The sequence below is a fragment of the Chroicocephalus ridibundus genome, chromosome 23, assembly GCF_963924245.1.
Source record: "Chroicocephalus ridibundus chromosome 23, bChrRid1.1, whole genome shotgun sequence".
NCBI classification, from domain to species: Eukaryota; Metazoa; Chordata; class Aves; order Charadriiformes; family Laridae; genus Chroicocephalus; species Chroicocephalus ridibundus.
The window spans coordinates 3,869,693-3,894,851 of record NC_086306.1 but is presented as its reverse complement, the minus strand read 5'-3'; the positions used below and the strand labels follow the sequence as shown (position 1 = coordinate 3,894,851).

The following is a 25,159-nucleotide window of genomic DNA, read 5'->3' as shown; positions in this document are numbered from 1 at the left end:
TGTTTTATTTTGAACAGTGTTTATTATAATAAAAAAGAAAACATATTTGGAACAGAAAATTTGGAACTTTGCACCCTGAATGTTTTATTCACTTATTTTTATCTACTTTCAGGCTTTCAGGGAAGCTGAGGTTTCTGGGAGTAAGCAGCTTTCCAGCATAACTAGCAAACACAGCGATGATGTCTGAGAAGAAAACGTCCCATAAAAATCCCTATATGATTGTTTTCAAAAATATATTTTTAGCAGGAAATGTGAGATTTAAGTCAAACAAAACTATTTTAAAAGTCAGTGGATGAAACCAGCCGCAGTACATGGCCCTGGGTGCAGTGTTGTATCCGCTGTGGGGCTTGGGAATGGCAGGAAAACCTCTCCTGTGAGAGGGGACAGCAAGGGGCCACCAAGAGGATGAGGGGACTGGAACATCTCTCTGAGGGGGAAAGGCTGAGGGATTTGGGGCTCTTCAGCCTGGAAAAAAGCCGACTGAGGGGGGATCTTATCAACGCTGATCAATACTTCAAGAGGGGGTGTCAGGAGGACGGGGCCAGGCTCTTCTCAGTGGTGCCCGGGGACAGGACAAGGGGTAACGGGCACAAACGTGACCGTGGGAAGTTCCATCTCAAGACGAGGAGGAACTTCTGTGCTGTGAGGGTGGCAGAGCCCTGGCACAGGCTGCCCAGAGAGGTGGGGGAGTCTCCGTCTCTGGAGACATCCCAACCCCGCCTGGAGGCGTCCCTGTGCCACCTGCTCGGGGTGACCCTGCTCTGGCCGGGGGTTGGATGAGGGGATCTCCAGAGGTCCCTTCCCACCCCGGCCACTCTGGGATTCTGTGAATATCCTTGGGGCCATGAGGGATGGGAGCGGGTAGCTGTGTTTGCAGGTCACGCCATCCCCCCACAGCCATGGTCCATCCAACATCCCCACACAGCAAAGGAGGGACCTGCTCCCCATTCCCCAGGGCAGCCCCCGGACCTCGTCCTGCCATGGGAATCGGTGGGAATTCCCAAATTCAGCTGCTTCAGGCACATGGTTTCTGCCTCCCGTGGAAGTGAGGGTGGGGGAGGCTCGAGTGCCTGATCAATATTCTTAGTCGTAGCTGGGTTATTTAATTATCTGGGGATAGGCTTGTTCTAAACCAGATTTTTCAACTCAGGCTATTAAAAAGCTTTTCCTATAAATATCCCTGCTGTACATCAGGACCCAGGGGAGGGTCCTTGCACTCTCGTAATCTAATTTGTGGGAGTGGGAGTTCAGCAAAGAAACGCATCTGAGCAGGAAGCTTTTCAGCCTGAAAGCCACCTTGAGCCCCCCCTGCACTAAAAAGCCTCCATTTAGCCCCAGCCTGCAGCAAAGGTGCCTCCTTTTCCAGCCTCCTCCAGGCCAGGCGCCTCTGGTGAGCCGTGAGAGCGGTGATCCATCTCCCCTCGGGAACGCGGCCCCCAGCACGGGCTTGCCTGGAAGACTGTCAAGAGCCACTTTGGCTAATTGCAATCCTCCCTTAAAAGCATCAAGGGTGCAAAGCAGCAGCCGCCTAATGCAGGACCAAAGGTTAATGCACAATTACACGAAAGCATTTAATCTTAGAGAAAAGGAAAGGTGCATTTATTTATTTATTTGCTCGGGTTTGTCCCTTTAAAAGGAAAAATCTGCTCCGCCACCAAGTAACAGCACATTAAAAAGGAAACACCCGCTCTCTCCCCAGCTCCTGCGTTCCCTGGCGGATGCCTCGGCTCTTTCTGCAGTGTCCTTGGTGGCATTTCGGCCGCGTCTCCCATCGCAGGGCACGGTGACGTGACACAGCCCCAGGCAGACATTGCCTCACCGGGCTCTGGGGGGTCCCTGCGGAGCCCAGGGCTCCCGTTGGGCTCTGCCTCTGGATAACATGCCAAAAAAAAGAAAAGCCATCAGGTCCCAGGCTGCGGCGCAGAGGAGACTGAACTATTTTGATTAATGAGAGCTGATGCACATCCAAGCCCCATTTTCTCACCGAGTGATGCACAATAAAGAAAACTCCCTGCCAACGACATGTCGGGGCAGGAGGGGGAATGAGAATAATACATCAACTCAGCAGCAGGGCTGGGAGAGGGCAGCACGCCTAAAGAGCAGGCGAGACCTTTAATAACAGAAATGTTTCCCCGTGCAGGAGGCTTTTCCTTTCCTGACAGCCCACGCCGGGAAGGCAGCAGGGAGCCGAGGGAAGTTTGTCCCTGGGTGAGGTCTGATGGATGATGAAGGATGCTGGCTGCAGCCGGCGGCAGCGGCGGGGACCTGCCACCAGGCTGGGCAGCGAGGGCTGAGCTGCAGCTCCGAAGCAGCAGCTTGGCTGCTGCTCTCCTTGAGGAGTTTATGGCTGCAGAGCCTGATCCAAAACTTAAAACTCACCGAGACTGGCAGCTCGGTGAAATTGTCCCACGGGGGCTTGATCTTCCCCTGACATAAAACTGGGAAGTCCTTGAAGTCATAATAGATTTGCAAACCAAAGCTGATCTGCACCAGCTAAGCATCTGCTCCCTCCAGCCGATCTTGCCTTCAGAGGAACCAGGCAAATTTATGCTTTCAGGGAATCTGACCCTAAATACGTGGGGGGTTCTGAGGTGACAGTCATCCCCTGGTATCAGGGCACTGGTCTGTCTCCTCCATTCATCTTAAAACCTTACCTGCTGTGCCCATCTGCTCCAGACATCAAGATCAATATTGTCAGTGAATAGCGCTGAGATTTGCACACAAAACCGTGTAGTCAATCAAAAAGTTTGCAGAATTGGGTTTTCCCCACCCCTTGGCCGTTCCAGTGCCCGGAGGCTGTTAGCAATGGCTAAAAGCACTGACCTCTTGCTTCTGCACAGCTGTTGTTACAATGTGAGTAGTCTTATTCACCTCCCAAAGGGCCAGGGAGCGCATCGCATCAAGGCACTGCCTCAGCAGCGCTGGGCAGGGGGGACCCAAGAGTCAGAAGTGGGAAGAACGGCTTTCGCAGACCCTCTGGTTATCAATTATTTAGTGAAAGATGAGGCCCCAGCAGTACAGCCAGGGCAAATCTTGTCTGCTGAAAAAAGCCACAAAGTTTAAAGAAAGGAAAACTCCAGGTGGTGCTCAGCACCTGGTGGAAAAGAGGATGCAGATGGTCCGATGCAAGCCGGGCTGCAGAAGGGAGAGAGAAACACTCTGTTGCCTTGACTTCAATTTTGTGCCTGTTTCACCCCCTCCCTGAACTTACCGGTCATTGATTTGTGCCCCTGTGCGCTTACAGGCAGACAAAGTTTATCGTCTGAGCCGGTGCCAGCCCTGGAGCCTTCCCGCAGCCGGGTTTTTCGTTGTGGTCAGCACGCTGCGGATGACTAAGACATTTCTGATTAATGAGAGGGGGTAGAGTCTGCTCAAAAAAGCAATAAAACACCAAGCCGGGAAAGCAAGTTTTGGCCTGACACATGCTGTAATATTTCAAGTGGTGATCATCTACAGGAATGAGATATACTGTAAACCCGTGATGGGCTGTGGAGGGAACTCATTACAAAAGCAAGTAGAATTCAGCGCCTTCCAGGGCATGTGGGGTCCAACACTGTCTGGTGCATTTCTGCTCCTGGTAACTCTCTAAGGAGACAAATACTGTTTCCTGCATTTTGTAGGCAGAGAAGTTAGGTTTATCCCAAAGAACGTGTTGAGCAGAACAGAGAATGAAACCTCAGTCTCCTGAAGCAGAGCTTGGTGTCCTGACGACCGAGCCATCCGCCTTTTGACAAGTGCCTGCAGAGAAAGCAGAAAGAAGGTGAGCAAGCTGTGAGCAAACTTTACATCCTCTCCTGCATCTCCTTTGACCCTTCACATCCAAAACATGAGCAGCACATCACGGGGCTGGTGGGAAGACACCTTCCCAGACGCACGGTCTGATATATCAGCTGCATCCCCTGGTGAGCAGGGCCACCAAAGCCCACACCATGAGCCAGGACTGGCACCGAGACTGAGGGTTTGCAGGACGGGGTGCGACATTCACGATTCCCCATTTCGTGACTGATGTAACAGAGCTAAAACAGAGCTGCCTTCAGGCAAAACTCCAGCACTTAGTGGCTCAAAGTCCACTGGGCCTGATCCTCATCTACAGCAATGTCATTCTACACCTGCCGTTGTGTCTGGCTACTGTAAGGATCTTGCCAGGAATAAGAAAAACCCAATAAATACTGCTCATACATACTCATACATACAAATATCTCATCCTGTCTTATCCCCATATCTGAAATAAATATTACCCAGCTAAAAGCCAGAGGTTGAAGTCCCCTTGAAGATCTTGGCGCATACCGTGCTTGCCATTAGTGAAACATCGCTTTTACCCATAGATTTCTCATCAAGACCCTCCCTGCGATGCCGTATCGATCCGAGCAGGCGGAGGGGCCGGGGACCACCTGCGCTCCTCGCCTCGGGCCCCGCGGCCACGGAGCCTTTATTAGGATGGATGGGAGAGGCTGTTGATGAGCGATGTCCGGGAGCCGGGCAGGCCCTTGGCTAATCGCACCGGGCATCAATAAAGCTGTTTTAGCGGCACAGCTGCCACCCCTCCGGATGGTGACCGCCGAGCAGAGAGGCTGTTTCTGGCCGGGGGGAGCGGGGAGATCAGCTGGGCTCTCTGCCTCTGCGGGGCTGTCAGTGGGTCATCTTCTATCGGGGCACGAGGCCCAGGGCACACAGGGCAGTATTTCCCCGTGGGCAGTCGCTGAAACAAAGGAGGTTCCTGCAGCCTCAGATGAAAAGAGGAACTGAGCCGGTTTGGAAAAAAAGAAAAAGAAAAGGAAAAGGAAAAGGAAAAGGAAAAGGAAAAGGAAAAGGAAAAGGAAAAGGAAAAGGAAAAGGAAAAGGAAAAGGAAAAGGAAAAGGAAAAGGAAAAGGAAAAGGAAAAGGAAAAGGAAAAGGAAAAGGAAAAGGAAAAGGAAAAGGAAAAGGAAAAGGAAAAGGAAAAGGAAAAGGAAAAGGAAGGAAAGGAAAGGAAAGGAAAGGAAAGGAAAGGAAAGGAAAGGAAAGGAAAGGAAAGGAAAGGAAAGGAAAGGAAAGGAAAGGAAAGGAAAGGAAAGGAAAGGAAAGGAAAGGAAAGGAAAGGAAAGGAAAGGAAAGGAAAGGAAAGGAAAGGAAAGGAAAGGAAAGGAAAGGAAAGGAAAGGAAAGGAAAGGAAAGGAAAGGAAAGGAAAGGAAAGGAAAGAAAAGAAAAGAAAAGAAAAGAAAAGAAAAGAAAAGAAAAGAAAAGAAAAGAAAAGAAAAGAAAAGAAAAGAAAAGAAAAGAAAAGAAAAGAAAAGAAAAGAAAAGAAAAGAAAAGAAAAGAAAAGAAGAGAAAAGAAGAGAAGAAAAGAAAGAAAAAGAGAAAAAAGACACACTTTTGTGGATAGTCAGGTTCTAGAGGTGCAAAAGATAACAGCAGAGCCATTACGCCCACACAGAAACACGCAAGCCACCAACATCCGCCGATGGGAACAGACTGCCCACTATCTACCGCAGAACAACTGCCATTTCATTTGTCTTTATTTTTAGGCTCTCAATTTGAAACAACTGGGAGAGCGATGGCTGCTGGAAGGAGAGCACTTGGGGTTTTCCAAAATGCAGACCTCTTTCATAGCACCCACCCGACCTTAGCAGCCACCTTAGCCCTGGCCCAGACCCAGATAAAAAACATGATGCCGGACACCTCTTTTAACCTCCCAGCTCCCCTCTGAGCCCACGGGGCAACCAGCACCGCTCCGTGTCTGAAAAAATAGCAAAATGACTCCACGAGGAAGAACAGGGTGACTCTGTCATCTATATATAGCCCATAAGTGGTGCCAAGCCAAATGTAGGTTACTATAACATGTGAATCATCCTGCTTTGAAGAGCAAGGATGAAAATAAGGGATGCGAGAAGGGGGTGGGGGTAGAAGTGGTTATAAAATCCTGCCTTGATTGACTACAAGTTGTGGTTTGCCAACAGCCTCTAGACGGGAGTAAGTAGCATGTGATGCGCCTGTTCCCACTATGTTGGAGAGGATCTGCCTGTAATTCCCAAGCATCGTGCCAGCAAAGTGCTGTAAATGTGCCAGCACTGACAAAAGAAATCAGAACAGTTTATCTGGTTGAATATCTATGGCTGGTGCCCTGTAAAACAGATGGAAGTGTTTCCTAACGGGCAGGGCAGGAGACTCGTAAGGCTCATTTCTTTCCTAATTCTGATTCTTCTCTTAGCTCCGTCTCTGTGGAAGAGGCTCAAAGACAGTGCCCCCCCGCCGCCTTTTAAATCTCTTTGAGACTAAGTAATGAAAAATGCTATAGAAGGAGGTGAGTACCACGAGTAGTTAGTGTCAGTGGGTACCAGCAATGCTAAGAAAGATCTGGAAACTATGAGCAATTTGGTATTTCAGTTAAATGTGGCCCACTGCAAAGGGCACCATCCGCTCGGGACCTCGCGCAGGTCTCACTGCCACCACGCCATGCATTAAAGAGCCTGTTCTCTTGTGACCCACGTGCAAACGAGGTGATGCAGCGGGTTACTGTGACTGTTACTGGGAGTTCGGGGCTAACAGAGTCCCTGCTCTTGGTGCTTCTTTAATTGGCATAGTCCGTAATACAGCAGTGCGTGTGCTTTCTCCCCGCTCCTCCAAGTGTGATGGTTTTCACACTCAGCAGTAGCAGAAAGGTCCCCCGGAGCTCCGAGCATCACTATAAAGGTAGGAGAGAAAGGACAGGCATGCAGGGTTAGCAAAAATAGTGGTGATAAAAAGAGAGGAGAGTTTCTTACAGGGAGGCAGGAAAGAAGGCAAGGCATTTTAGTGCTAATATGCCACAGCAATGTAGTGTAGGAGCAGAAGAAAAGAAAAAGGTCGCTTCATGAGCAAGTAACGTCCCCCTGCCAGGAGCATCACTGAGTTTTCAGAGAGGTAAAACAGAAAGGTCTGCCCCTTTCCTGCAAGAAAACACACACTGAAAGGAAACTGAGAGGCAGAAACTAGGACACGAGCTTCCCCTTCAGTAATATGTCATGCATGGAGGAGAAAGGGCAGAGTGGAGCCTCGCTAAGATGCGGGAGCCGCCCGGCTCCTGGTGCCGAGCCATCCCCATCGCATCCTCCCACTCCCCGCGCTGCCGCGTGCTCTCTCTCCTGCTTCTGCAGTGCAGAATTCTCCCCGTCCCACGGCCGTTGCGGTGCCTGGGGTTGGTACCCCAGGCCACATCACTCGCTCGGGGTGTGTTGGAGTGTGCCCCACAAAGCATCGCTGATTTAAAGCTCTTCCCTCAGATTTTGGAATCATTTGTTGCCCAAATCTCCCTAACACAGAAGTGAAGAGACGTGCCAGGAGAAAGGACAGACTGTGTCTGGGAGAAGAGAAAAAAGAAAGAAAGAGGGAACACATTTGGGCTAAAAACACCCTCTGGAAGTGAGGGTTAGCTCGTACTTTTAAATCACAGCCCTGTTTCAGGAGCGCTGTTGAAGCGAGTTACTCTTAGAGGCAGTGAGGAGATCTTTGCACCTTGGGGGACTCCAAGACGTAGGACTGCTGCAGACCTCGTGGCTTTTGGCATTTTCCTTATAGCCACCCTACAGCTTTCCATGCTCCAACCTTTAGGGATCAATCACCCACTCCAATGTTTAAGGTAATTCTATTCCTGCTTACATCCAGGAAGGTATGCCATTAATGTTGCCAGGCCCAATTAATTAGCATTTGCTTTGCAAAACTGAAGTCGCCTAATGCAGCTGGTGCTAGATCTGAACTATTATTAATCCCATCGCAAGCTTTGGTCCTTAGGGTCGTTGCAGAAGGGGACTGTAAAATGCTAAAGGTCGGAAACCTGATGGGATCCATCAATAGAAAGGCAAAAGGTCTGAGGAGTCTGATTCAGCCACCAGAAAAAAAGAAGACCTTTATTGTTATTTGTATCGCCTGCTTTTCCTGGACTGTTTTAGCCTTTAATTATTTGTCTCACATATTAATAGCAGCTCCCCAATGCTGCGCGATCTCCCTCTGTGTTTGGGAGTCTGCGCCTCGTAGTAAGCGCCTTTTCCCCCGTGGGGTTGTCTGGGGAAGGGAGGAAGAAACGTAATCTTGTGGTCTGCAATGCAACAGCACGGTAATAAAAGCTCTTTCGGGCCCATTGTGTGCGTGAGGGACCAGCACTCAGTACCTGGTTTGCAACTGAAAAAAAATATAAATAATCTCTTCAGCCCTATTTGCTTAGTCCTTCCATAAATAAATAGGAACTCTTGCCTGCTCGCATCAGTCTGTCGAGAAAGGGTACAGGTGATTAGCATCTGAATTTGTTTTTTTCTAAAATTATGTGAAATGCAAGTTATGAAGAATTCCACACAACAACAACAACAAAAGCCTTTTCCTCATAATGTTCTCATAAAGCTCTGCGCCCATTTTTCATTTGAAAAAATCATTAGCCCTACACATTAGACGGCAAAATTTAATGTAATGAAATGTTTGCCATAGAAGGGAAATAGCCTGGAATACAGATGGTAAATATTCATGGAAAGTTGCTAGCCGTGAAATATTTCGTGGAAAATATACAGTGAGCATTAATAAATTTATGCCCAAGGAACACAAATCAAAGGAAGTGGTAAGTATTTTTGCAGCCTAGCTAGAAGTATTTCATGATACAGACGCACAGATCTTTCTCGTCACGTCTTGTTACCGGGGAAGAATTATTCCGTATCTATAAATACCTGGCGATACCCGGCCAGCAGGGGCGGCAGGACCGCAAAGCTACTACAGTGCAATCCCTCTGAAGAGTTGTAACGCCGCCGCGCATGGGAAAATTGTGTTTCCAGTCTAACGACTGCTGTAATGAATCACGGCTAGTGCTGCCGCAGAGATTTCCAGCCCCAAGAGCATCCCCATCTGCCATCTGAGCCAGAGGGAAGGCTCCTCTCCCTCTGTCCTTCAATAGACCGAATCCTCGGGGGACCGTTCCCGGGGAAAGCGGCGCGACCAGCACTGCCAGAAGGGCACCAGCCGAGGGGGACTCGCAATCACACGAGCTCGTTTTACTGCTTCCCTCCGCACAGCTGCTAGTTACTGCCTCCTCCCTGACATTTCACATCCTCTACAGAACGCCTCTTCATTTTTAATTTTTATTATTCCAGCTCTGATCATCTTGGTTGCTGGATTTCAATGCACAAAATAAATAAATAAATAAATAAATAAATAAATAAAAAATTAGACATATTGGCCTGATGACACTGCCAGGTAGATGGAGCATCCCTCATTTGTCAGGATGTGAAAAAAATTAGGAAAAATGAAAAAACATTTCCCAGTCTCCCCACAAGGTTTTAATGAACAAGGTTTTTCCGTAGATAAAATGCATAAAATAACTGCATAGTAGCTCCCATGTCTAGTCCTCAGAGTTTAAAACTTAATGTCTTTAAAAAAAATAATCTATTTTTGTATCTGTCTTTCAGAACATGTTCTCTGCATTACATATAAATGCTATCCATTAAGATTAATTATGCTTCAAGCCCATTATCACTTAGACATTCAGAACATCCTCCACACCTCTCTTCTCCCTGTCTTCTGATTCACCCCTGTCTCTGAGGTACGCAGCGACACTCAGCTCTTCAGTTCAGGAGTTTTCCCACAGTTTTTTAAGGACAAAATGTATAAACTCCCCTCCTGTAATCGGGAATTTCAGAATATGCCCCCCCGCAAGCACACCCCTGCACGCAGCCGCCTTTCTCCTGAAATCGGCGTTTCTCTGTACCTTGCGTGTTCACAAGCTGCTCATCAAGGATTTCCCCGTTTCTGTCTAGTTTTCTGAAGGTGGAACATAAAAAAAAAGCCTCGAAAGCAGCCTAGTGGAGAGCATGCCGATGAAATGAGTACTCGGACATGTTTAATTCATCAAGCAGTAGCTGAAATTTTTGGAAGGAGAAGCTCCGGCGCTGACTCACGCCGGTCTGGCTGAAGAGATTTTCAGGCTTAAACCTGCGGAGATGGAACAGGAGAGGAGAGAAATGACCCATATATCCACCCATAGCGACAGCAGCCCTCAAAGCTATAGAAAGGGATCACAGGATGTGTTGGGTTGGAAGGGACCTCCAAAGGCCATCTAGTCCAACCCCCCTGCAGTCAGCAGGGACATCCACAACTAGATCAGGTCGCTCAGAGCCTCATCCAGCCTGGCCTGGAATGTCTCCAGGGATGGGGCCTCCACCCCCTCTCTGGGCAACCTGGGCCAGTGTCTCACCACCCTCGGCGGAAAGAACTTCAATCTCAAAAAAGAACTTTCATTGTAAAGAAATCAAGTGGGTTTCTTGCTCTTGGGGGTGTCCCTTGACCTGAACCTTGGTAAAAAGTCCTTTTTTTTCTTTTCCTACTCCCCCTCTACAGATAAAACCTAGTTATTTTTGATGTTAAACAGAAATTGCCTTAAAATGGCCTGACACAAAGAGGTGTCGTCAGGAAGGGGGAGCAGGGAGCTCAAGCCCTCCCAGAAAATGAGCTCCTCTGATGTGTCACATGTGGGGAAATAAAAAAGTCATATCTCTCAGCTGAACCTGTTGGGCAAAGCCTGAGGTCAAGGCTGAAGCCTGAAGCCCACCCTTGCTGCCAGCTCCTGCGGGATGCCGTCCTCCTGCCAGCACGCGTTTCTACTTCATGAACTTCTCTGGTTCTTGGTTTTATGCAGAACCATCCTTTCGCCAGCACATTTTAATCCTGCTTTTCAACCAGCCACGTTAAGCACCCAATTTGCTCCAAAATCACCCAGCCTGAACAAAAGGCAATAAACCCTTCTGGAGCGCTCCGTTGAGGGAGCACAATTACCTGTAGCGAATGGAAATGGCTCTGCGAGAGAAAATTGCTCTGAAAAGGGAACTATGGGTGGGAGAGTCTAATAACGGTGGAAAAAGCAGAAATGAGCCCCTGGCCTTTGAAGAAAAGGAGGGAACAAGCAAACCCAAGGACAAGCCGGGTGAAGAGCAGGATCCCTACCCAGTGTTCAGGCCATGGATGCTGGCTTACTGGTTGGACTCGGTCAAGTCCCTTATCCTCTGAGATGTCCATCAAGCACACAAGTTTTCAGGCGTGCAGCTAAGGGAAGAGTCTAATCGGTGAAATGCACCTCGATACACCAGCTTGTAAGGGGGCTTTACTAGCAACGGTGCGTTTAAATACCCTGAAGCACAGATAAAAAAATTAACACAGTATTCGGAGAGAGAAATGTGCTGTTCTGCTGTGTTAATACAAAGAAAGCAAGGCAATTCCCAAGTCAAGTCACCGCTGCCTTGGGAAGGGACCGGCAGCCTCTCCAGCGCCACAGGAGCGCAGTGCTTTGCCGTGTAAAACAGGCTCCAGGTGTGGGATGCGACGCTGAAGCTGGCACTGGCTCCCACCGAACGACAGCTCACCCGGCACGGGGTGGGGGGGCCGATACCAGCCCCGCCTCATTTGTCGCTGCTGATCCCGCTCACATTATTTATTCAGAAAGAAAAATTTAAAAAGCACGTAATTTTTTTCCTTGACCTCTGAAACCTATTGATTGCTGCTCTGTGAAAGAAATCAGGCTCCATTTATACTTGCAGAATGTCCCTCTCCTGCTGCAGAGCAGCATTTGAAGGTTAAATCCAGCCCCGACACACGCGTTATCACACACAGCGGCTCCAAAGGAACCTGCCTCCACTCCTTTTCATACTGCTTTCCAAACATCTTCACCCTAATTAAAAGACATTTTTTCACTAGTACACAAGGACGTTAAGAGCTGCAAATGAAGATAAGATCTGGCATGTAGAATGTTTCCTTTCTGAGTTTAAAGGAGGTAATGCAGCTCCTGTGGGTGAAAAATAACAGTCTGAAATGAGTCCAACCCTTTCTGCAGAAGGAAAAAAAAAATAATTAAAAAAAAGCAGTTCTTGGCATTAATATTTTAATGCTAAGAGTGGCTGTTCTTGGCCTCAGTCTACAGCGTCTGTGTCAATAAACACGGGCTCTCTCGGCATCCCCCGTCGTGGCAGCAGTGGTCGCCTCGGCGGGGCAGGTGGCCCCGAGACCCGCAGCCAGGGACCCCGGGGACCACCGCGGTGGTGGGGACAGAGGCCGTGCTGCAACTGGGGCCAGCCATCGCCTCTTCCTCTGTTGTTAATGGCAAAAGGTGTGGGATTAAGGAAAGAGGGAAGAACTGTCATGAAAGAGGATGCGGATTCCTCAGGACAATAAATAAATATCCTCAATCTATTTCTATAAGCAGGATTCAGTGGAAAAAAGAAGTTGTACAAGCGTGTTGGTCACAAATGGGGAGCTGAAGGCAGCAGACCCACGCGCCGGGTGTGAAACCAATCAACCCGACCAATGCAAAATGCTAATCAGGTTCTTCTGGAAAAGGCAAAATGCTTTGGCGTTAATCCCAGAGTGTTTTCTCCTTGTGCCCAGCCTGGATCAGGACAAGACGTTAGAGAAGCCAGACGACTGATGAGAATCATTAGCTTTTCATTATAGCCTTTCATCCTGACAGAAAGTTTCATATTGCATCTTTTGATTCAATGAACTGTTCAAACAATTAGCTGAAACAATTAAAATCAGGGACTAAAAGGGGTGGGTTTGGTTTATGATGGAAATGCACTAAAAGCTCAATCCAACAAATTTTTTCATCCCCCTCTTCCAAAAGTTTCCAAACCCACTAAACTCACAGTGAGAACTTTCTTTTAATATTGCTATAATTAGGGTTAGCAAAGAGGTGGAGAACATTAAGACCTAATAAATGCACCACACAAGAGTAAACAAATTACTTTGTTGGATGCTGCGCAGTGGAGTTATTAGCTCGGGAGCCCGAGGGGCAGCAATCCGCGGCTGGGAATGCAGAATAACAGAGCAGCGATTTCTTGGGGCCAGCTTGAAGCTTATACTGAACCTGTGCTTCAAGTAGAGATTTTTCTACACCATATTTTTTTTTGCATAAATTAACAAGGTGTCTGTTCATCCCTGCTTCTGGTGGGAGCAGTGGAATGATGTAATAGTGTTACCAAAATATTCAGGAGAAAAAAAACTTTTTTTTTTTGTAAATAGCCACTTTTTTGGAAGTGTTCAAGGCCAGGCTGGATGAGGCTGGTCCAGCGGGAGGTGTCCCTGCCCAGGGCAAGGGGGTGGAACGAGACGGTCTTTAAGGTCCCTTCCAACCCGAACCATTCTGTGATTCTATGATTTTATTTTACACAGCCAATGGATCCTTAGCAGTCCTTTTTGCTGTAAGCTGAGGAGCATTGGGAACACCAGTCTGTGTTCATAACTGCAGTCGGACCATGCGGTTGCTCGTCTCTAAGACAATTCAGTTCCCAGAGAAAGGTGGGGAAAGCGAGCAGAGGAGAACCAGACCCTTCCCCCTGTGCCGTCACGCTGGGCAGGGGTGTCCCAAGGAGCTCAGCAGGAGCTGAAAATGTATACAAAACGGTGGCAGGTTTCAGCCCATAAAATTCTGTTTTAATAACACCACACTAAGTTATCCTTGGTTTATTGAAAGGCATTTAATCACCAGAATGGACACCAGCGTGGCAGCCGGTTCTGCAAACCCTCCTCAGAGAGAGTAAAATTGACTTTGTTGCAGGGGTTTGAGATGAGACCGAGGTATAACTTAAAGCAGAGAACTACATACATGAGCTGTTCTCGTTACTGAGAGATGATAAAAACCACCTCCCTTTTATCTAGTAATTCGCATCAGTGGATCTCAAATGCATTGCAATGAAGATGGTTTCATTAGGTTCATTATCTCCATATTCATTAGGCAGGAACAGAAGCAGGGCAAGATGAAATGCTGCCGCCATGGTTCCCCAGAGCACAAGTGGCAGAGGTGGAAGGAGGGGCCGCGTTCAGACCACGCAAGCCATGCTACCTCAGTACTGGATTAAAGATTTTGTTACCACGCTGTTGAAATAAGAGCTGCTCATCGCAAAAGTTCAAAGTCCCACGGGAGAAAAAGCAGGCTCAGTCCCTCTGCACCATGCGCACAAAAAATACACCACGGATTGCATTTGGGTTGGACAAATAACGCTCATACCACAGGCGGAAGGAAGTGCACAATCAGGCCAAATTACAGCCCACGGTGGGTGCTGCAATTAAGCAGCTCCGGTGTGCAGGCACCACTTCTCCCTAGGAGACAAAATACCTGGAAGATGAGACTGATCCGTGCACGCACAACCAGACAGGGTTTTCTTCCAGCTTCAGCAGCAGCTGATGGGAAGGGTGGCTCTGGGTGCCAGTGCAGCGCTGCAGGCCATAAAACCAGCCATAATTTGCTAGAAATGACGGGACAGACCTTACCCGGAGCCAGTGCCACCCGTGCTGCCACCACCATTGATCTGGGGGCTCAGGTAGGCTCCCCGCATCCCACACAGGCTGGGGAAGGTCGACTATGTGGCGTGTCCAGGGTAAGGTCCTCATCCAAGCCTGGCTTAAAAAGGAAGGTTACTTTCCTTTCCTTCTCATTAGCGGGCTAACGAGGGCATGCCTTTTCTGCCCTACCATCGACTCGTCAGGCTCCCGCGCCCTGGGAAGAAGCCGCCGGGGCAGGAGGCTGCTCTCATTTGCACTGGTGCCGCTGACGTTAGCAGCCAGCCCCTGGGAGTTTGCTCTCTTTACACTGCGGTTCTGCAGCGTGTCACTCCTGGCAAGGGCATAAATTTAATCCTGACTTTCCCTGGGATGAGCAGGAACAGTCTATTCTGATCCCCAGTGCCAAAGTCAGCTCCGTTTGCGACTGCTCTTCTGCAGGGTGTGACGCATCGCACCCCCTCCTGAAGGATGTGTTAGCGCCTGCTCTGGGATGTTGTATTACTGCCTCTAATAAAATAGCGTGTGAAGATTGTATTCCCCAAATGACAGTCATACCGGAATAGATAATTCTATTTAGAAAAAGATTTTGGATGGGAGGAAAGCTAGTTAAGGAGACTGATTGATGGCAGTGCAAGATCTGTCGTACCAGAGGTGAGTCCTGCTGATGGAAAGGATCATTAGAATCCCAGCGAAATCTCGCTGGCTGCCCGAGCCTGACCTTAGGGCAGGTCCCATTGAATTCCATTGGAAGGAAAAGCTGCGGAAGGCTGTGCGGTCCGTGCCCGCTGCCTGCCTGACCTGGGCGATCAATAGCACGCTGAGGACAAACCAGGGGAGCAGGAGATGCAGGGGGAGCCGGGGACGAGAAAAGGTGAGAAGCGTTATCATGGTCAGGCTGGGTGGAGTTTTCTAAAAACGGGGATCGCAGCGTGATCTCTGTTTCAGGTTATGAAATTGTAACTATTGGACACAGCTAAAACGGTAGGACATGATTAAACTTTATGGGGGACTAAGAGGGAACAGCAGCATCTACAGAACGGGTGTTGTTTCTGCCGTTGATAGGAGAGGACATTGCATTGAAAGGAACAAAAAACAGTAGAAAAGACAGCGGGAGTCACTGGAACAAGTTTGTTGCCATCTTGCTGGCTCAATGATGGAGAGGTCCCTGCAAGGCAGAGACACCGGGGGAAATGGATGCATCGATGTAAAGGGAGCAGACTATGGCATCTCAGAAGGAATGAGATTATTAGATAAAGCTTTCTCTCATTCCCCAGAAACATTAAATAATTCCCATTAGCTATTTAAGCAAATCAGGTTAAGAGATCAGTTGGGAGGGAGTTTTGTTTATTTTTTGATTCTAAAAGCTACAGAATTCACATCTGACAAAATTTCAGACATAACCTGCACTGCCAAGGCAAGGAGCATTTCAACTGATGATGGAGAATATTCTGACCTTGAAATTTGCAGGTGACAACTTTTAATTTGTTTTCTCAAACTGTTTTCTAAATGCATTTAATTGACAGTCAGTTGATGAGAGTCAGTTGATGAGAGACAAAGCTAATCCGAAGCTTGGAAATTAAAAAGAAAGCAATGCAGCAAATCCCACCAGGTTTGCATGTCATGGTCTTGCGGCATCAGTGTGACCACAGCATTGCTGAAGGTCACTTGAATCCCTGTCTATTGATACCTTCTCTGTCCCTGCAGGTCCTTCTCACACTCACCTTTATGGGGGTAGGAAAGAAAGAAGCCTGCGTGGTGAACGTGCTGATAGGGGATCTAGGCAAATACTTACGAAGCAGAAACGTTGGAGTCTCAAAGCAATGAATATAATCATTTCAAGGAATATAGAATTACATTTTATACTGGCAAATTTAGAAAAATGCATTTTTGATGACCTTCCCTTCCATTCCAAGTGGAAAACAAGCTCCTGTCTTGTCACAAACTTAGAGTCACTGATATAATCATATGTACAGCTGTCCAGAACAGGCATTGATTTTTAAAAAAAGCACTAAAAATTACCTTTGTTTTTTTATTTTTAAATCACATTATGGAATCATTTCAGAACGGCCACAAGCAGCTCCCTGTAAACATCCCTCTTCTACTTCATCCCTTCAGGATGGATGCCCTGCCCGGCCTGGCCTGTGCACATTCTGTACACTCCAGCTTTCACTCGGTACAAACTGACACCACTGCTTTTAAACTCATTTAAATCTTCTGAATTTTAGTGTAGCGGAGGACCCTGAGACAAAAGGAAGACTTATAGGTCCTGCTTAATCGAGACTTCAAAGGAGCTATTTATATTTTTTTACAATAAAATGAGTTTGCAAAACGTATTACTAAAATTATTGATTTTCCTACTGTGAGTGTCTGCATGATTCGATTTGATTTGTATTTATTGCTTCCCTCCTAATCAGCTTATAGTTATTTCTACTAAGAATATTCTTTAGATGTTAGAAGACTGGAGAAATTGAACTGACATTCCAGCCAAAAAGCAGCTCATTTTTCTGCATATAGTCTTAAAAACGTAAGGAATATCTAACAAAGGAAGCCCATCCCCCTAATTCTTTATCCGGTTCAAGCAGAGATCATCACCCTGATACTCAGAGTTCCCATTTCTATCACCAAATCCATAGGGCAATCGTCGCAGACCTTGGGCAGTTCCAGGAGATGACGCAGTAAAACACGGACTCTGTTGTTGCATTTTGTGACCGTATTAAAGAAAGTTGGTCCAGTCGCTGGAAAGAGCCATCTGTATTTAACATCGTGCTATTTTACCTTTGCCGTTTAACGTGTGGTTCTCATCCAGCAATGTTTGATAAAGCTGTTGGAGGAACAGCTGAATCTCGCATTTGTTTAGGCCAGAAAGCTGAAGCAGGTCATGGCAAGGAGTCCTAAGAGATGAAAAGCCACCATGCTATCGCAATTCAAAGAAAAGCAGAATGACTAAATTGCCCAGGCTCCTTTGAGCTCCTCGGCCAAACTGATAAGATAATTCATATCATTAAATTCTCAGATTTTTCACCCATAAAGCCTTCGCGCAACATACGTCCTCCAAGCAGGACTACTTTAATGGTCCCATCTTTCTTAATTTTGCTATAAAACATTCTTACCTGAAAAACTTCTTCAGTTCTGTTCAGCATTTACTGTAGAGGTCTACGTCAGAAAAAACCCCTACATATACAGCATGTAAATAATAACTGATCCCTCAAGATCTTAGTAGCCTTATGCAAGGTAGACTCTTCCTTTAGCGCTAATTAAATAGAAAAATAGTCATTGCAGTTACGTAGAGCCGTCGCTGAGCTACAGCCTTTCATTGGCTTTCTCTATGCAAATCAATTAAACATCCAGCATGAGAGCAATTAACCTAGATACAAATTAGACTAGCAGGGAGAACGTGTTTCCTTGTATCAGGCCTTTTATTTTAGAAATACAAATCATCCGTATTTAAGTGCACTTTTTTTTTTGCCTCAGCTAAAAACAAGTCAATAAAAGACAGAAAAGTCAAATGTCGGAGGGAAGCAGCAGGGTGCAGCTCTTGCTTTTTGAGTAATAAGGACTGAAGTAAAGCTGGGTGGAAAAGCAGCGTGACAGTAGGCCGGGGAGACCAACACAAATGCGTATGGAGGAGCCAAGCCCACAAACAAATTAGTAACAGCTGCCGTACATCATCTAACGACTGCCTGCAGAGTTAGGCCCATGCATTATAAACATAAATCCCCATAGATTATAGGGTTTATTCCCAGCTAGAGCCGATGTGGGCATCTCTCTGAAGTTAGTGGAGTAACACAGGCTCATATTTGTTTCCAATTTCCCCAAGAGCTCCCCAACTCCATCCTGGATGCTACAGAGAGCTCTCAGCCCCTGCACACTGTCATCAGTTTTGTTGCGTTAAAATACACTGAGTTTTAGTCGATGTGTCAGGCCCAGGATGCTCTGAGCAAATGAGTCCAGAGAGGAGGGATTTTAAAAACCGATGCTAAGCGTAGGTGTGGTTTGCACACAAAAACCCAGCTGTAAAAAGAGCCAGCGGGCTTTCTTGGCGAGACCTGCCCCCGCCTGTGCGCTGCCACTGTATTGAAAAATGGGACTTCTATCCCAATAACGCCTCTAACTGCTAGCGTGACGTATGTGTTGTGATAACTGATGTCAAAGTTACCCATTGCTGCGGCTAACTTTCTCTGATTTCCAGTCTGCAGTAATTTTTCTCCATTTTTCCTTGGAAGCAGCACTCCAGAAACAGTTCTGCCCTATGGCAGTGGTGTCACACGGTATGTACGACTCCAGGAAAAGTGGGCATAAAAGGAAGCATTGTGGCCACTTTTCAAATTTATATTTTTAGAAAGGGAGGGCTAGGGAAAAAACCTCTCAAAACGAGGTAGGAAGAGCTATTTTTGATCACTTTATCACGAAACGATTGCTATCCTGACCTTTTCTGGATGGCAACTTTCAGGATAGTTCAGTTTGAAACATCAGACAATACACGCAGGAAAAATGACCAGTGAGCCATAAAAAGAAGCAGAGCCTGGAAGCATCAAGGGAACAAAGTCATGTTACTTCCTTTGCTTTTCATCTAAGCCAATTAAACTTGAGTTTTCCTTTGCCTGGGCTGTGGCTCAGAGCGGATCCTCTGCAGGGTCTGGTCTATTGTGTGCCTGAATCGGCCAGTTCTACAAAAGGCAGAATTGGGTGATTTAATACCTTGAATACAGACACATTTTCCAAGAGAGACCAAAAAAATCTGAAATCAACCATTTCCTAACAATTGGTTAGAGGACATCAGTAAATGATCCCCTGTCACTCCTCTGCCATCCTGCTAATCCTATAATTCAAAGTTATGACCCCAGATGACAGGTTACTGCAGACCCTGTTTCCTCAGCAGCGTACAATTCCCGTCAGAGTTACGGCTTTTAGGAGATGGCACATGTGAAATTCAGCGTGTAGTTCAGCATGGGACCAAGAAACTCTTGATTTGAATTTGAACCAAACAGGCAAGGCAATTTAAGCTAATGGTCCTCAGTTGTGATTTCCAGACCCCACGCTATTCCAACCCCAGGCACACTCCCCTAAATGTACAGCAATACCCAACTCACCCATTGTCTACCCCCATCAACGCCAGTTTTCTCTGGCAAACTGATTTGCAACAACCCGCTGAAACTAGTTTTAAAACACGTAAACTCTGCAGAGGTATCTCTGTTATGAACCCTTCTTTTGGTCCAAGGATAAATTAGTCCTTTTGGTCTCATCAAAGGCTGCGTTGGGTGTTCACAGGGGTCCAATATCCATCTGAAGCATCAGGACACTTGGATAAAGCTGGCTGCGACGAAATGGTACTACTATGGTTAAAAGACAGTGATATTAACAGAAAGGCACTAAGCGTCATTATTATTGAAGCCTTTAGAGTGGTCTTAGGGCTGCTACGTTTTTTCATTATTTTCTGCTATGTGGGCAGAGGATCTAACTCCAGTCCTGCACCCAAACCCCTCTACATCACTCTGGTGTTACAGCTGGGCCATGGCGTCAGAGGTGCATCTCTGTTCAACCGATGATATAAAAGAATAGTACCAGGAAGGAAATAGGGGCTCAGCGTCTTCGTTGAAGCTCATGCCTTTTCCTGAGTAGGTGTGAGTTTGCTTCTGACTCTATTTCGGGGAATCACAGGATCACAGAATGGTTGGGGTTGGAAGGGACCTTTGGAAATCATCTCATCCAACCCCCTGCCAGAGCAGGGTCACCTGGCACACGTTGGACAGGAACGCATCCAGGCGGGTTTTCAATATCTCCAGAGAAAGAGACTCTGGACACTATTTCATTAACCTTCACCTCCAAACTCTTTCTGCCTAAAAAAGCTGTTCTAGGCAGTCTTATTTCTGCTTTGTCAGGTTTTTGCCTTCTCTAATATGGGAATCTACAAAGCAATTCGCTGGTAGGAACCAAGTTTTCCAATATCTGTCTAATGTACATGGCCATCGCTTCGGAAATGTTGTCATTAAGAAGGGTCACAGTTCATTTGTGTGCTGAATCTGCTTTTCACACAGCGAGTTCATCGCACATCTATAGTTAATTGGCCAAAGAGCAGTTTAAAAAAGTGGTGGAACTGAGCTCAGCATCCAGTTCAAGTAGCACAGACAAGGGTTCTGCTGGCCAACGGCTCAATACGTTGCTTGAATGTATTTGTGGAAAACGGGAGACGTGAGTACCTGTCATGGAGATGGAGGCACAAAATCTCCCTTTCCAGCTTACCCAAGCAAATGCCATTATCCCATGTAACGCCAGAGAAAGCTGCAGTAATTTATGTCAGGATCTGCAACTTTTCTTGACTATTTTTCTATTATTAATCATAAGACTCTGAGGCTAAGTCCTTCACTGGAGTAATTCGACGTTGCTGCTCCTTTGTGAATTCACCAAGCTAAAGAACCAGCCCTTTGAAACAAGGCAGGAGGTGGCCACGAAAGAGAACGATGCATCACAGAAGTTATAAAATGAGTGTGCAATGCAGTGTTTTTAAAATGCAAGGAAAACACCACTGAAAAATACAGGCGGTACGGTAAATGTTTAATTTTTTAACGTTAGTAAATGACTGAAGTACGCTTGTAGCTGTGAAATCATTCTTGGTATTGACACTGAAGGAAACTTAGGCCTGTGCGTTTATCTTGCCGCAAATAAATCGGGGAAAGCGAACAGCAGCCTTGAGCTCAGGGATGATCTGCGGGAATTTGCAGGAAATGTTCATTCACTGGCAAACCCAATGCAAACGCTGCTTTAGGACTGTCTTATCAGAAATGTATTCTTTTCAAATGCGACACAAAGCATTTCTGCACGAAGAAAATAAGACAAGTGTCTGGAAATGTTTGATTTAAGGTCCTGAAATACGACTGCTGGATGAATGGGAATGAGGAAAAGCGGGATGTGTTAGGGAATGGGATTGTCTTACAGTTCTGTCCTGAGTAAGTCCAGGTTAGAACAGAAAGAAAATGAACATACACGTTTTTCAAAGCAGAAGCATTTCCCACTAGGATCTTTGGATGTTATGCCGTGCCATGCTATCGGAAAGCCTGGCGTAGCCGCGTCAGTCAGGCTGCCCAGCCTCACCACTGCTCCCAGCCTGGTCCTGTCCCCTCCCCACCACTGCGACCCCTTCCCTTGGCACCAAGCATCCCCAAACCATGCTGAAGACAATTTGTAAATGACCGTGATGACCCACCCTTAACCGCCCCCCCCCCCCGAATCTGATCTGTCAAAACCTCAACACCCTTGAACAAATTACAAAAAGAAACAAACAAACAAACAAACAAAAGTAAATGCTTTTAAAAGTTCAGTTTCCCATGAAGCTGGAGACCAGCTCTGCTTGTTCACGGCCCGGTCCTGCAGCGTGCTGTGCACTCCTTCTGTGCGTGCTCACCACTTCTTGGCTTCCTTAGGAATTAGGGACTTAAAGCCCTTTCGAAGAAGCATCCAACACCGTACAGGACTAGGCCCTTAGTGCATCAATCCCAGTGTTTTCTCCCATAGCTGTCACTATAGAAATATTATAGGACATATCCTGAAATGTCCGTCCTTGCTCTCTTGACTCTGCTGGAATGAGACCAATTTGCTCCAGCTGATTATCTGGGCCATTATTTATTATAAGTTTATGGTGACCAAATAAGGTTCTAGAACATCAAGGTCTTCAGCTGATAAAAATCAGTGTAACTTCCTTGGCCTGCAGAGTCACACCAATTTACATTTCTCCGTGGTGGGGAACACAAAAAGTGGACCAAATTCTAATTCTTTTCTCCTTTTTTCACTCTGACAAAATTCCTTCTGATGTTACTGTTTGCCCTTCTTGCATGGATGTCACTAAGACCCATTCAGGCTTAAATTTCTTAATCTTAAACTTAATTCAGGCTTATATTAAAAATGGGCAGCCACTTACCAAGATAAATCGCCTTTAAGCTGAAAAATAATTTTTGTAATAGTTCTAACCAACTGCATTGTACTATCTATCTAGCCCTCTTCATTCTACTGTCTCTCTATAAGCTAAAAACACCCACCCAAAAAACCCTTTTCTTCTACTCATCTGAGTCTGTAATTTTTAAAAGATATTCGAGTTAATTCATTATCATTGGATATATCTAAAACTCCTTTATCTGGAGGCAGCTGGGCTGTTGTGCAACTCCGCCTTCTGTATTTTGTTTCCTTTTATTTTTTAAGGAAGCTGCAGAACTCAGTCTCATCCCTCTATAGTATCTCTTTAATGCAGGTTTGTCAATAGCGTATAATCAAGATTAAAATCAATGCCGCCGCTTTTCGATCCTGTGGGAGTTCCTGTTCCTTCCCTCCTTCTGCTTCAAAGCCCGAGACATCGGGTTGCTGTTTGCTCCAACGTAGCAATGCCTGTTTGTTAAACTTTGAGGCAAGAAGTTCTCTATAAGCAGAAATATTAGTCTGCATTTCAAAATCTCCAAAGCAGATATTGATAGAAAAAGGGATTAGTTGCTCATCAGAAATAAGGCAACATTTTAGACTGATTTCCCTGACTCATTCTAACCTTCAGATCACCTTCAGGGTAACGTAGCAGGAGTACTCTCCATCTGCCTCTGATTATACACCAGAAGCAAACATTGCAAGAATATGTTTTAAATTAAAACAACGTGTTTTATTTCAGAAGGATGTCTGTACATGCTTGTAAATGCCTCTGTGAATGCAAACTTTTTCTCATTTAAATATCCTGATTTTTTAAGGCAATCAATATGTATTATGAAAACTATTGTATTGTATAAAATTCTGTAATATTCTACAAAACTTTGCATTGCTTGAATTTCAATATTAAATAAATAAGTCAAATGCTATCGCTGCTTGATTATAAAGCAACAATTTTTTTTGCGTACTGGGTAAATGGATTTAAAATAATCCATGCATCAAGGTATTTAATGAAAGGGAGTTCTATTACAAAGTTCAGTATGCCCCTCCTTACTTGCTGCTCAGCATCAGTCGCCTGTTTTCATAAGATTAAAAGGGTAATAAAAACTCCCCAGCACCTCTGTTAACCATACATTTTCTTCTAAAGTAAGTTTTCTCTATGTATAAAAACATCAGCTGTTCCCCCCTCGCAGTCTATACTTAAAAGGGAAAAAAGCAGGAATAAACCAGACCATAACATATCATTTTCCCTAAAAGGACACAAAATGCAATACCATAATAGACAGTAATTTTGTTTTGACTTCCAATTAAATCCAAAGTGATGCTTTTTGCCTATGGAGAAAACTTTTAGGAAAATTAACAGAATAGATTTAGAATCCATGATTGCTTCAATTATAATAAAACCTTTTCTCTCGGTTTATCATATGAAACTCCGGAGAGGTTAAACAGTGGATCTAACTGCCTCTGTTTGCAAATACAGCAGATCCCTCGGATAATTCTGACTTCTCTGGTGACTGCAGTGCTGCAGTCCTATGACAGCATCATATTAATGAGCCAGCAGAGGTACGGTGTTCCATGTGGTTGCAAAGTTTAACCCTGTCCCTCAGACTTCCCCAACTCTCCACAGCGAAGACACAGCAGCAGCAAACACAGGAACTGAGCGTGTCCCAGGTTAAAGGCATGACGGCAGTTTTTGAGAAGGATTTTGCCTGTTAACAAGATCGTCTGCTTAAAAACTCACAGACTGCTGAACACAGGCAGACCCTTTTCAGCATCTTTCTGAACGAGGAGTTAAAACCTCCCCGCCTCAACATCCCTGTGCTTGGCAATGGGAGCTGTGGCGGGGCTTTTTCTAGCACCAGCAGCTTGGGGTTTTTTTTTCTTTTTTTTTTTTTTCCTTTGCAGTTTATTAATCAATTGCCTGTGTAGCTGTAATCCATCCAAGAGGAGGTCAAAGTCTGGATGGTACCTAGTCACCGTAATACAACCCATGCAAAGTAATGGGCTATGTAAACATAATTTTGAACAAGGTTTCAAGGAAGGAGAATTTCTTTCTAAGCAAAGCACCAAGCGTTAGATTAAAATGGGAGGGTGGAAGGAAAAGAGGGGAAGAAAGGGAGGGAGAGAAGAATCGAGATCAAGGAATTTGGATGCCGGGGGGGTGTCTTTCAAACTCCTGTTTACCGCCCGGCTGCTCTAGCACTGCGGCGGCCGCATCCAGCACCCGCCCCCCGCGCAGATCCACCGTCCCCCCGCGCCGGGGAGGCGAAGCCTTTGCCGGGAGCGGTCCCTGCCGCAGAGCCAGCGACCCCCCCGGCCTCCCCGCTCTTGACCTTCAGATGTCAGACCCCGCTTGGGGAAAGGGGGGGTACGGAGGGGGTGTCTGTATTCGGGACCCCTCTGCCCCCGACTCACCCCCGCCACTGCGGGGCGGCCCCGCTGCTCCCCGCGCCCGCCGGGAGCTGACCGTGGTGCTGCAGCCGCCGGCGCCGCGCCCGCGGCCGCCCCCGCTCCCGCTCCCCCTCCCGGCCCCGAGCCCTACCCTGGTCCCGCTACCGGCCCTGGGCCCTACCCTGACCCCGGTACCGGGCCCGGGCCCGGGCCCTACCCTGCGGGCTCCGCCGGGCGCTGGTCCGCCGCCCCCGGCAGCGGCCCGGTGCCGGCACCGCTCTCCGCTCCGCCATGGCCGCTGCGGGAGGGGGGAGCTAAGAGGCGGGGTGGGGGGAGTGGGAGGGGGAGGAAAGAGAGAAAAGAGGGAAAGGAAAGAAAAGAAAGAGAAAAAGAAAGGGAAAAAATAAAGGGAAGAAAGGAAAAGGAAGGAAAAGGAAGGAAAAGGAAGGAAAAGAAAGGAAAAGGAAGGAAAAGAAAGGAAAAGAAAGAGGGTGATGGCCTAGGGAAGGAGGGAGAAGGGAGCAGGGGCAAGAGGAAAGGAGCAGCGGAAAGGGAAAGGGGGAGCAGGGGGGGGAAGAAGAGAATGGGGGGGCGGGGGCAAGGGGGAA

At 46.8% G+C, this 25,159-nt stretch overlaps 1 long non-coding RNA gene across 1 annotated transcript; it reads right to left on the bottom strand.

Annotated features, from left to right (window-relative positions):
- LOC134526609 (uncharacterized) lies at positions 1-25,073 on the bottom strand. The gene is made up of 3 exons (XR_010074005.1): positions 24,769-25,073; positions 2,655-3,738; positions 1-1,870 (listed from the first exon to the last, which is right to left on the bottom strand). It is a non-coding gene; the product is annotated as an uncharacterized LOC134526609 (long non-coding RNA).
- Positions 25,074-25,159: the final 86 nt, after the last annotated feature.